The sequence below is a fragment of the Arachis hypogaea genome, chromosome 16 (genome assembly GCF_003086295.3).
Source record: "Arachis hypogaea cultivar Tifrunner chromosome 16, arahy.Tifrunner.gnm2.J5K5, whole genome shotgun sequence".
NCBI lineage: Eukaryota > Viridiplantae > Streptophyta > Magnoliopsida > Fabales > Fabaceae > Arachis > Arachis hypogaea.
This window is the reverse complement of record NC_092051.1, coordinates 40,422,471-40,435,713: the sequence shown is the minus strand read 5'-3', so window position 1 is coordinate 40,435,713 and position 13,243 is coordinate 40,422,471. Positions and strand designations below refer to the sequence as shown.

The 13,243-nt window shown below is 37.5% G+C and overlaps 1 non-coding gene across 1 annotated transcript; it reads left to right on the top strand.

The window, feature by feature from the left end:
- Positions 1–957: 957 nt before the first annotated feature.
- Positions 958–1,064, top strand: LOC112760335 (small nucleolar RNA R71). Its single transcript, XR_003180781.1, has one exon. It is a non-coding gene; the product is annotated as a small nucleolar RNA R71 (small nucleolar RNA).
- The last annotated feature ends 12,179 nt before the right edge of the window (positions 1,065–13,243 follow it).

Genomic DNA, 13,243 nt, shown 5'->3' with positions numbered 1-13,243 from the left:
CTCTTTTTTGTTGGTTGCTCTGACTTAGGGTTGCTTCTTCTACCATAGGTGATGGCTTTGTATTCCCCTCTTGGGTTAGCCATGGTATCACTGGAAAATGTATATGTGGACATAGGAATTTTCTTGGACAAAATCCCTACTTGTGCTTCCAATTTTGAAATGGCTGCGCCTTGATTCTTCATATTTGATCCGTACTCTTCTTGATTGGCATCTATCCTCTTGTCAGCTTGTGTTTGTCTCTCCAAAAGAGTGGAAATAGCTCCTGTCAGCTGTGACGACAATTATGCTATTGCAGCTTCTACTCTCTCAAAGTTGCTTTTGATCTCACATGGTTGCATGGGTGAGGTTGATGTGTCTTGAGGGTGGTTGTTGTGCATTGGTTGCGTGGAATGATATGATGTATTTTGTGCATTGTGGTAGGGTCTGTTATTGTTTGATTGATGGTTGGGGTTGTGATTGTGGTATTGATTGGCTTGGTATGGCTTTGTATGATCTGGATTATGGTTTTGTTGGTTCTCCCACCCAAAATTTGGGTAGTTCTTCCAGCCTGCATTGTACGTCTTAGAGTTTGGGTCATATAGAGGTCTAGAATTATTCACATAATTAGCTTGTTCCCATTCACCTTCGACTTTTGGTGTATCCCCTTATTGAGGGGCTTGGGCTTGGATAGCTGAGACTTGGTTACTCTTCATCTTCTTGGTCAAGGCTGCTAGTTGTGCAGTGATCAATTTGTTTTGGGCCAACAAGGCATCCATTGAGTTGAGCTCCATCACTCCTCTCTTTTGAGTTCTTTCTGAAGCATAGAAGTACTCATTCTCGGCTACAGTCTCTATGACATCTATGGCTTCTTCAATGGTTTTCTTCTTGTTGAGTGAACCTCCAGAGGAATGATCTACTGCTTGCTTGGACTCATATGACAGTCCTTCATAGAATATGTGTAGTTGCACTCACTTATTGAACATATCAGGTGGGCATTTTCTTGTCAAATCCTTGAACCTCTCCCAGACTTCATAGAGTGTTTCAACATCTTGTTGTCTGAAAGTTTGTACCTCAGCTCTTAGCCTGTGGACTCTCTGTGGAGGGTAAAATCTTGCTAGAAGTTTATTTACAACATCATCCCATGTGGTTAGACTCTCCTTGTGGAATGCTTCCAACCACTTTGCTGCCTTATCTCTAAGTGAGAAAGAGAACAAAAGTAGATTGTAGGTGTCAGGGTGCACACCATTAGACTTTACAGTGTCACAAATTTTCAAGAATGTACTGAGATGTTGATTTGGGTCCTCCTGGGCTCCTCCTCCATATGAACAATTATTCTAAACAAGTATGATGAGTTGAGGTTTTAACTCAAAGTTGTTAGCATAGATTGTTGGTTTGAGGATGCTGCTGCCACAGTTTCCTGGATTTGGGTTGATGTAGGAGCCTAAGACTCTCCTCTCTTGCCCAACATGATTTCCAGCATCTCCTCCAACATTGTCTTGTACTTCATCATCCATGGTAGTTCTCAGATCTTCCTCCACTAGTTCCTCTCCAACTATGCATTTGCCTCTTGCTTCCCTCCTTAATCTAAGGAAGGTCCTCTCAATTTTACTATCAAAAGAGGATGAAGTTTCTCCCCTTCTACATGTCATACATTCAACAAATAGCAAGTAGAGAACAAGTGAAAGAATCACTCTAGTGAAGATTAGTGGTTAACTTGGTTGATGCAATTAATCAAACAGTTAGAAGAGTGGAAATTTGAACAAAGAATAGCTAAACTAATCAAGGTAAAAATAAGGAAAACAGAGTGGACAGAAAAGTAAAAAAGCTAAAAGAAAATAACAAGGTAATAAAATGGCTTAATCTAGCTCTCCAATAAATTTAATCATTGTCAAATTCAAACCAATCCCCGGCAACAGCGCCATAAAACTTAATGATCAGAATTCACACCCCATTATAAAATTTGTGAATCCGTTCTTTTGGCAAGCGCACCAAAATTATCGCCAAGTAATAACCCACAGTGGAGTGGGATCGTATCCACATAGTTTGATAGATTTGAGCAACTTTAATCAATTGGTGAATTAGTCAAGCTAAGCAGAATAGCTTGTGATTACAGAATTGTAAATGTACAGAAATATAAATGACTCAAAAGTAAAGGAAAGCAGTAAATAGCAAAATTGAAAATGGAAACAAAATTAAAGAGCAGAAACTTAAATGACTTAATAGTAAATGGGAATGGGGGAATTGCAAAATGTAAAGAAAGCTATAGAGAAAGTAGAAGATAAGAATAAGGGAATTCATTGAGATGAGGAGATGTTGTCTCTTTGGATTAAATCCATCTCATATCCTCTTCAATCATGCAACTCATTGACCTCTTGGCAATCATGATTGATTGAGCCCCAATCCCTTGGTGACTCAATCTCTCAGATCTTGATCAATAGCCAATTCCTTGGTCTAATTGCTCATGAAGAGAGATATGCTTAGTCCCTGATTATACCACACATCATCATAGGTCCAAGTAGAGGGAGGATTTTATGTCACCATATCCAAACACCAAAACCCAGATCCTACTCAAGTGTGAAAAGGAATTTCTAGCATGATTTCATGTTTCCTTTTCCAAGGTTCTCATGAAACCCATTTGTGTTCAACCCCTTTTCCAAGGTGATTGAACACTAGCATGAAGAACGAAATTCCTTCTAGCAAATCAAAGAGAAGATGAAGAGAAGAAGAAATTCACTATCATTAATCCATCAAGTACAACAGAGCTCTCTCTCTCAATGAGAGGGAATTTAGCTACTCATAGCTCAAGAAAAAGTAAAAGATGAAAAAAGTGAATCTAACTATGCTTCAACCAACAGCTCAACTGCTTAACTCCTTCTTCAGTACTTCCAAGGGGTATATATACTACTCCTAGAAATAGCAAGTAAAGAAAAATACAAAAGTGAAAGTAAAATTATATTTTGGAGGGAAAAGAAACTCATAACACGTTATCTCACAGCTGGCGTGTGATTGGCGCTTCAGTTGCATGCCACGTCTTGCTCTGATTCTGCCTTGGCGTGCCACGCTCAATCCTCAAGTGGCGCGCCTCCCTTCACTGACCACCCTGGCGTGCCACGCCTTCGAGCCCAAGTGGCATGCCCAGGCCTTTTTAAAGACTTGGATAGCCTGGCTTGCCAAGCCTTCGAGCCCAAGTGGCATGTCCAGGCCTTTTTAAAGACTTGGGTAGCATGGCATGCCACGCATTCGAGCCCAAGTGGCACGCCCAGGCCTTTTCCTCTCATTGTTAGCTTCTGAAAATTTGAACTAGCATGGCACGCCCAAGGTTTGGCGTGCCACGCCCATGGTATGTGCATGATCTATCTCTCTGGAAAGTTGAACTAACGTGGCACGCCCAGGGTTTGGCGTGCCACGCCCTTCATGTGCTTGGCTCCTCTACTTGGCATGCCACGCCCAGAACTCAAGTGGCACGCCCAGGTCTTCTCTTGGGTGATTGGTGATGGTGGCGTGCCACGCCTGGGACTCAAGTGGCACGCCCAAGTGATTTTTAAAGCTGGCGTGCCACGCCTTCGATACCAAGTGGCACACCCATGGCTCAAGTGGTGGGTTTGGCCTGGCATGCCACACCCCCTTTGGTGGCCCTCATTGTTGCTCTCTGGAAAGTTGTACTGGCGTGCCACGCCCAGCTTTTGGCGTGCCACGCCAGTGCAAATTTGTGGCGTTTGCTTTAAGTGGCACGCTCGTTTCACATGCCTAGCTTGTTTTGTTGTTTTCTTCCCCTTTTTGATGTCTTTTTCTCCTGAAATTCAGCACAAACTCATTTCAAAGCAATGTACTATAATATTCATCAATTAATACATGAATTGCAATGATCTAATGAAATTATGCCCTTTTATGGTCCTTTTTATGCAAGAAAAAAAGGTAGATGATGCAAGTCATCAATATATATATATATATATTAAATTGATGAAATGGGTCAGGGGCCGTGAATCTTGGGTCGGAGGCCGAAAAGAGGTAAGAAAGGTAAGTGGTGTTTGTATGGTGTGATGATACAGGAGATTGAATGAATTTTAGATATTGAATGTGTGAATAATTGGTATGATTGTTGAGTAATGATAATTGAGGAATTGAAGTGTAGAATTTTATGGTTTTAGGTAGAAATTGTGTAAATAAGGTAGGTTTGAATTTGGTAGAGTGTAAATTGGTGAATTTGGTTGGTTTCGTGTCAATTTGATAGATGAAAATGAATTTGGCCTGTGAACCTTGAAAAAATTGGTGATTTTTGTTTTTAGGTAAAAAACTGATTTTTGACCAACTTCGGCGGTCTGTAATTCAGTCATCGGAGTTGGGAATTCTTCAAAACTTTATTTTTAGGAAAGTTCATTCAACGATTGGCGAACAGATTTTTGCTAGTAAAGAAATTCACAAATAAATCTTCGTTAAAAGTATAGTTTCTAAACCAACAAAGAATCCTTTCGTACAAAAATTTTGGTTGTCACAAGTAACAAACCCCTAATAAAATTGATAACCAAAGTATTTAGACCTCGGGTCGTCTCTCAATGAATTGCAGGGAGGTGTACTTATTATTGGTTATGGAAGGTTATCTTTTGGGGTTTTTAAATAAGGAACAAGAAAAAGTAAATTGTGAGAATTAAATTAACAACTGATAAAGCTCTTAGCAAGGTATGAAAACTGGACGTCCTATCCTAGTTATCCTTATCAATTGTGATGAGAATTGTTCATTGATCCCACTTAGTTAACCCTTACTAAATAAAGGAAAGTCAAGTGGACTAATCAATTTGATTCCTCAAGTCCTAGTAAACTCCTATAGAAAGACTAGCTTTAGAGGGACCCAAATCAACCAGCAAATTTCAATTATCAAGCAACATAGGAGTTTGATAACTCAAGTGTCTCCAGTTAATCAATTCAAGCTAAGAATATAAAAAGCTAAATTAAAATCATAAATATGAAATACCTCAAATTGCATTAATTATAAAGAAATCAAGTCTAACATTGGAAAGTTCATAAGCCAAATTGGATAAGAAGAGACTCAACAAGACAAATAGATAAACCAAAGTACTAGAATAAATAAAAGTAGAAGAGAAACTAAATTAAAGGAACATTGAACCTGGATTGAGAAGAAAACTAAGAGAAATCCTAAATCATAAAACCTAGAGAGAGGAGAGTGCCTCTCTCTCTACAAAACTACATCTAAAACCTAAAATTATGTGAATTGATGAATGAATGAAATCCCTAATGATTCTCCCATTCTGCAGCCTCTATTCTGTGTTCTCGGGCTTGGAATTGGGCCAATAAGGAGTCCAGAAATCGCCCCTAGCGCTTTCTGTAACTTTTTGCACGAGGCGCATGTCACGCGTGTGTGTCATTTGGGGAAACTCCTTTTCATGCGTACGCGTCAATCACGCGTGCGCGTCGTTCATACATGCGCGTCGCTGCTAGCTCTTCAAAACTTCATTTTTTGCATTCCTTCCACTTTTGCATATTTTCTTTCCATCTTCTAAGCCATTCCTGGCCTATAAAGCCTGAAAGCACTCAACATACAGATCACGGCATCGAATGGTAATAAAGAATAATTAAAACCAGCAGTTTAAAGGCCTAGGAAACATGTTTTCAACTATATCACAAAATTAGGAAGGAATTGTAAAACCATGCAAACTATATGAATAAGTGAGCAAAGAATTGATAAAAACCACTCAATTTAACACAAGATAAACCATAAAATAATGGTTTATCAACGATCTTTCCAACGCTTCAAGAATGGCTGAAAACAAAATTTTTTGGAAAAAGTTATGAGGTTTTAAAAACTGGACTAAAAAAACTTATTTCTGCAACATATCAGATTTTCTGTTTTCTGATATGGATGCGTACGCGGCTTTTTACATGCGTACGTGGGCATTGGCCTCTGCCAAGGGCCTCTGCGTACGCGGATATCACATGCATACGTGTCATGGTCCAAATTTGGGATCATGCGTACGCGACATTATGCATGCGTACGTGACTTACTAAATTTTCACATCATCCATACGCGGACCTTTGCATGCATACGCGAATCCCAAATTTTTTGCCTGTGCATACGTACACTTCCCAAAATATGGAAAAAGTGTATTTTTATGGCTTTTAACCATTCTTTTGGTCTTTTAAACCTTTATGAACATCGATAAGGGTTTAGAGCCGGTGAAATTAAGTATAGAGGAGCTAAGAACAAGACCTAAAGAGTAAGTTAATGAATTAAAGTAAAAAGAAACTAAGTGTGGCTTGAACTTATGATGAACGCAGTAAGTGTGAGTTGAAATTATTATGAGAATTACATAAGTGGGGATCCTGATGAGATGAACTTTGAGAAGTGTAACGGACACTATATCCTGGAACGAACAGATGAGTCGGGGTTGAGGATTTCTCCTAGTTATTGTGGTTATAAATAAAGAGATACAGGTTTAAAGCCTGCGAGGTGTACATAACACTTAACTCTACGAGGTGTACAGGGCATTCACCTTGCAAGATATATACAGAATATTAATTTTGCGAGGTGTACAGAGCACTCACCCTACGAGGCTATGCTATATAGTAAGTAAACAGCAGAGAGGACAGTGTTTGGGTTAGCTACCAGATGTGTCGGGTTCTGGCAAGTAACCGACACGTGAGCTCAGGACTAGTGGGATAGGCATACATCATATGCATATGTTTGACTTGTTTGGGTTTGCCTAATTGTTTTGGATTGCTAAATCATATATGCTATGTTACCTGATTATATGCTACTTGTTTTGCTTGTGCCTTAATGGTGTATTACTTGTCAGTATTGCTTGTGTTTGTACAACTGAAAGGTTCCTCATGCTGGTGTCGGTTAACGCTGAGGGCTTTTCTTGATGAAATAAAATAATGAGATAATTGATTAACAATGATGAATACTGAAAGAGATTATTTGAGTTCTCTGGGTAGACGCAGTGAAGTGATTTCCCTTGCTCCAGGTGAAAATGTAAAGTATTGATATATAATCACTGAGTCAAATTAGCTGGTGCTGGTTCTGGTCATGGTTCTACAAAGAATTGGTAGTTGGAAAGTTTGGAAGTTGGGAAAGATGATGAATTGAAATAGACTTAGTATCCCCTAGGACAGTTGCCTAAGCTATGGATTATTGAGAACCTAGGGTAGACAAATGATGAAATGGAGATTAGGATGCTTAGTGAGTTCTTATTATAATGCATTATATTTATTTGGCACGTTTACCGTACTGGGAACCATGGGTCGGGGGTTCTTATTTCATATATATCTCTTGTTTTTCAGATGCAGGTCTAGGTACTCAGCAGTGAGTTGTGGTTCATCTGAGAGATGGCGAAGACCTTTGTATTCCTTGCTTTATATTTTGCTTAGAATCTCTCCACCTTTATTTTAAAAAACTTATATTTTGTATTGATCTCCTTTGGAACTTGCCTGTAAAGGCCTTTATGTATCATTTAGGAGAGATTAGGAGATATTGTTGTCAACTACTTTTATTACTGTACCCTAGTCAACCTAAACTTCGCAGGTTGTGATTAGTGGCTATTATATTTATGTCTATATACATATATATACCTTGTCTTTATTTTATTCTTCCTTATTGTTATACCATATCTTGGTTCGCATTCTGAATACGTTTTATCTTCTTTTCTTCGATATGAGAGTGTTTCGATTGTGATTTTATTTTGCTTCTTTTCTGGCTTCTCGTTAAATAACTCCTTTCAATCATATAGATATGTATGTATTTTAATCCACCTTGTGAGTCGTACCACCTTACTATCATTGACTTATGATTCGAACATAAGGATTTGAATATTAGGGTGTTACATTATGGTATCAGAGCAGTTTGTCTTTGTGAGCCTGAAGGATGGACTGCTTATGCTTCAATGCATACTCTGAGTATGTGCCTGTGCTAGTTAGGGTATCTAACTCATACGTCTAGCATGAAGTTCATGAGTGTACCTTTGGTAATTTGAAGCACTTAACTTGAGATATTGAGACTGATCACCTTGATATTGCTTGTTTGGTGTGGACAGGACCTGAATGGCATCTTTTGTACATGATCGAGGTACTCGGGGAAGAATTCCCAAGAACTAACCGATGAGGGAACACTGATATAGAAATCTTGGTAGTGGTATATGTGATATTAGTGTGTTGGTTTTGGATTGTTGAGTAAAATACTTGGAGGCGAATAGTTGATTGGATGATTTATTTAATTTAGTTTGAATTGATTGGATCTTGATGATTTAGAGTATAGGAGGCTTGTAAATAGGCCTTGCTATAGTTTGGATTTGAATTGGAATGAAAGTTTGTGAAATTGATCACTTGTGTAGAAATTGGAAAATGACTAATTGCTAGGCAATTGATATTATAGGTTTTGGACGATTAGCTAATGTGAGTAGGGAGATATAGGATTTTTAAGAGGTTGTGATTGAGTCTTAGGATAAACGTAAGCATTATTTTGGTTAGGTTGAGAAAGGTTAGGAGTGGGCCTAGGTTTTATGATCCAATAGGGAAATATGACATGAATGCATGATTGGATTCTTGGTGGTTAAAAATCAGAGTGACGCAGCAGAAGTTTGTGGAAACAGTATCACAGGATAGTTACGAATAGGAGGTGTAAAGTTGACTAGAATATCTTAACTTTGAAATACTCGAAGGGTTTAGTAGGTTAATGGAAGTAATGATTCCCAGATAATTGAATTTGATTGCGGCTGTGAACTTCGTCCGATTCTGAAGTGGATACGGAAAAGATTATTGGTGTATAATTAGATATAGATGATAAGTGAGTACCAATTGTCGTGTTTGGGAGATAAGTATTACGATATTTGATCATGATGACCTTGAATTTATATTGAAATGTATAATGATTGGAATTGAAAGACGAATTTGGAACACATTAAATTGAAATGCTGATGTTGTACTGAGATTGGTTTGAGGGAACCCGTGAAGGGTGATAAACTCAGATTTATAGGGGAGGTTCTTTCGGAATTCTGAAAGAACTTGAAGAGTTTAGAAATCTTAAGTTATGATTTCAATAAGGAGTTTTAGCTTAGAAAGTTTTATGAAGGGTGAGATGAACTTGACATTGGTTAGTTATTGGGAGAAATCTAGAAGAAGCTAAAAGTGAAACAGATGAATATGGCTTAGGCTCGAATTTGATCAGGTTCATGACCTTGTGTATGAGGGGGTGAAGGACATGATTTGGTATTGAAAATGATGTTGGAGAAAGGTACAATGAATGGTATGAGGATTGTTGAACTTGAGGGAACTTATATGAAGATAGAAGAGCAAATTTTGAGGATAAAATTTTAATTAAGGTGGGTAGAATGTAAAACCCGGTGAAATCGTAATTAATTAAATAATAAATTAAAAATGAGTGAATATGGTTAGAAAATTTAGCAATCGAAATTTGATGATTTAAATATGATATTTGGACTCAGTATATTTTTCTGAGTCGGAAAATATAGTTTTATGCGTAAAAATACGCATTGAAAATTTGACCGACAGTACTGGCTGAGATCTGTCCGGTACCACAGCTAAGAAAAGTAATTGAGTGAGAAATGTTAAAAAGTTAAATATTTGTTGTTGAGGTGGTAAAAACAATTAAAGAGCACATTAAAACGTTAATCTTAAAGGTTTTGGCTCAAAATTGGGCCAACGGACTAAACCAAGTGAACCGGACCTAAGTGGGTCCAAGACCCAACATATATGTAGCCTTATTAAGGCCATTCAGCAGCCACAACCACCCATTTTTGTGTGATTCACGTTGAAGAGAAGAGAGGGAAGAAGAGAGAAACCCTAACCTTCCTTGAAACTTCAAATCACCATAACATTCTCTTTGGAGCTCCGATTGACGAGCCGTTTACGGTCACGTGTGGCTCTCCTCGCCCTCTTTGATTCTATTTAGATATTGTGGTGAGTATTTTTCTCTCCTCTGTCCAGTTTTTGTTTTCCCTTTAAATTCGAATTTGGTTGTGGGTTTTGAAAAAATCTTGTGATTTTGTTTGTTTAGGAGTACTCTAGTATCAGTCATTGGTGAGTTTCATCAATTAATTTCGTGCGTTAAGGTAAAAAACCCTCTAACCCTCGTAATTTGTGTGTATTAGAGTATTGGGTACGCTTTTGGAACTTGGAATTTGCTTGTGGAACGGTTATTAGAGTATTGGGTACGCTTTTGGAACTTGGAATTTGCTTGTGGAACGATTGGGTAGAGCTTGGAGCTGAGACTTCGTGAGATTTCACAAGTTGAGAGCTTAAATTTGACTTTCAAGAGGTACAGTTTAAGTTTTATTTAAGTACCATGTGGTGTGATGAGAATTTCTAGGTTAAATGCCCATAGGATTAAGTTTGAATGGTGTGTTTGGTTGGAATTGATATGTAAAGATGACATGTTGTAGAGAATAATGATTTGGGTATGTATTGTGTGATTTTGCATATTTGGGTGTTGCGAAATTGAGGATTTGGATGATGATAGTATGTGTTGAATTATATATATATATATATATATATATATATATATATATATATATATATATATATATATATATATATATATATATTGAATTGATGAATTAGGCCAGAGTCTGTGAATGTTGGATCGGAGGCCAGAAAGAGGTAAGGAAGGTAAGTGGTGTTTGTATGGTGTGATGATATATGAGATTGAATGGATTTTAGATATTGAATGTGTGAATAATTAGTATGATTGTTGAGTAATGAGAAATTGAGGTGTGGAATTTGATGGTTTTGGGTAGAAATTGTGTAGATGAGGTAGGTTTGAATTTGGTTGAGTGTAAATTGGTGAATTTGGTTGGTTTGGGGTCAATTTGATAGATGAAAATGAATTTGGCTTATGAACCTTGGAAAATTTGGTGATTTCTGTTTTTAGGTAAAAAAAAAACAATTTTTGACCAACTTCAGCGGTCCGTAATTCAGTCACCGGAGTTGGGAATTCTTCAAAACTAGATTTTTATGAAAGTTCATTTAATAGACTTTCCAACGGTTCAAGAATGGTTGAAAATGAAATTTTGTGGAAAATTTTTTAAGGTTTTGAAAATTGGATTAAAAAAACTGATTTCTGCAACATATCAGATTTTCTGTTTTCTGATATAGATGCGTATGTAGCTTTTGACATGCGTACGCGTTATAGTCCAAAATTGGGATCATGCGTACGTGACATTATGCATGCATACACGACTTACTAAATTTTCACATCATGCGTACGCGAACCTTTGCATGTATACGCGGATCCCAAATTTTCTGCCTGTGCATATGCACGCCACATGTATGCGTATGCACACTTCCCAAAATATGGAAAAAATATATTTTTATGGCTTTTAACCATTCTTTTGGTCATTTAAACATTTATGAACGTCGATAAGAGTTTAGAGCCGATGAAATTAAGTATAGAGGAGCTAAGAACAAGACCTAAAGAGTGAGTTAATGAATCGAAGTAAAAAGAAACTACGTGTCGCTTGAACTTATGATGAACACACTAAATGTGAGTTGAAATTATTATGAGAATTACATAAGTAGGGATCCTGATGAGATGAAGTTTGAGAAGTGTGACGGGCACTATATCCCAGGATGAATAGATGAGTCGGGATTGAGAATTTCTCCTAGTTATTGTGGTTATAAATGAAGAGATACATGTTTAAAGCCTGCGAGGTGTACAGGGAACTTAACTCTGTGAGGTTCCCTCTGTCTGCGAGGTGTACAGGGCACTCTCCCTGTGAGACATATATAGAGTATTAACTCTGCGAGGTGTACAGGGCACTCATCCTGCGAGGCTATGCTATATAGCGAGTAAACAGCTGAGAGGATAATGTTCGGGTTAGCTACCAGATGTGTCGGGTTCTGGCAGGTAACCGACATGTGAGCTCTTGGCCAGTAGGACAGGCATACATCATATGCATATGTTTGACTTGTATGGGTTTGTCTATTTGTTTTAGATTGCTAAATCATATATGCTATGTTACCTGATTATATGCTATTTGTTCTACTTGTACCTTAATTGTGTATTACTTGTCTGTATTGCTTGTGTTTGTACAATTGAGAGGTCCCTCATGCTGGTGTCGGTTGATGCTGAGGGCTGTTGATGATCGGACTTTTGACGGTTTAGAAATTCACAAATGAATTCTCGTTGCAAGTATAGTTTCTAAACCAACAAATAATCCTTTCATACAAAAGATTTTGTTTGTCACTAGAACAAACCCCTAAAATTATAAACCGAAGTATTTAAACATCGGGTTGTTCTCCCTAGGAATTGCAACAAAGTGTTTTTGTTATTGGTTATGAGGTATTGTTTGGGGTTTTTGGAATAATAGACAAGAAATATAAATGGCAAAGGAAATAAACTAACAACTAACAAAGCTCTTGGCAAGGTATGAGAACTAGAAGTCCTATCCTAGTTATCATTCTCAATTGTGACCACAAATTGTCCATTGCTACCACTTAGTTAACCTCTAACCATGGAGAAAAGTCAAGTGGATGAATTAACTTGATTCCACAAGTCCTAGCCAACTCCCAAGGGAAAGACTAGCTTTATTGGTATCCAAATTAATTAGCAACTTCTAATTATCAATCAACAAAGGAATTAGATAACTCAAGCGTCACTAATTACTCCACCTAGGCCAAGAGGAACAAAATCTACACTAAAATCCAACCAAGCATTTCATCAAACACTTGTAAGGCATAAAAGGAAAGCAAAGTAAATTGATAACAACAATGAAATCTAACAACTACTTATTGCAAGGAATTAATAACAACAATCAAAAGAAACATAATTATTATGAATTACCTCATATTGAATTGAAAGAAAATGGAAGGAACAAGAGTAGATCTACAACAAAATATAAAAGCAACATAAAGGAAATTACAACAAAAGAATAGAGGAATCATGAATGTAACAACATAGAATTGAGAGGTAGAAGAAGAAGAAAGCATGAATTGAAACCTAGATCTAGATTATTGAACAATACCTAATCCTAATTCTAATCCTAGAGAGAAGTGAGAGCTTCTCACTCTAAAACTAACTTTCCCTCCAAAACTAACCTAAAATAAACTAATGATCAAAAGTATGTTGATTCCCCTTCAATCCTTAGCTTAAATAGCATCAGAAATGAGTTGGATTGGGCCCACAAGGCTTTTAAAATCGCTGGCCACGTGTTTGACTAAGTGAAGCATGTGCACCCATCGGTGCATACGCGTACCGTGCGCGTGCGCGCTCCTATCCGCAATGTAACTATGGAAAATC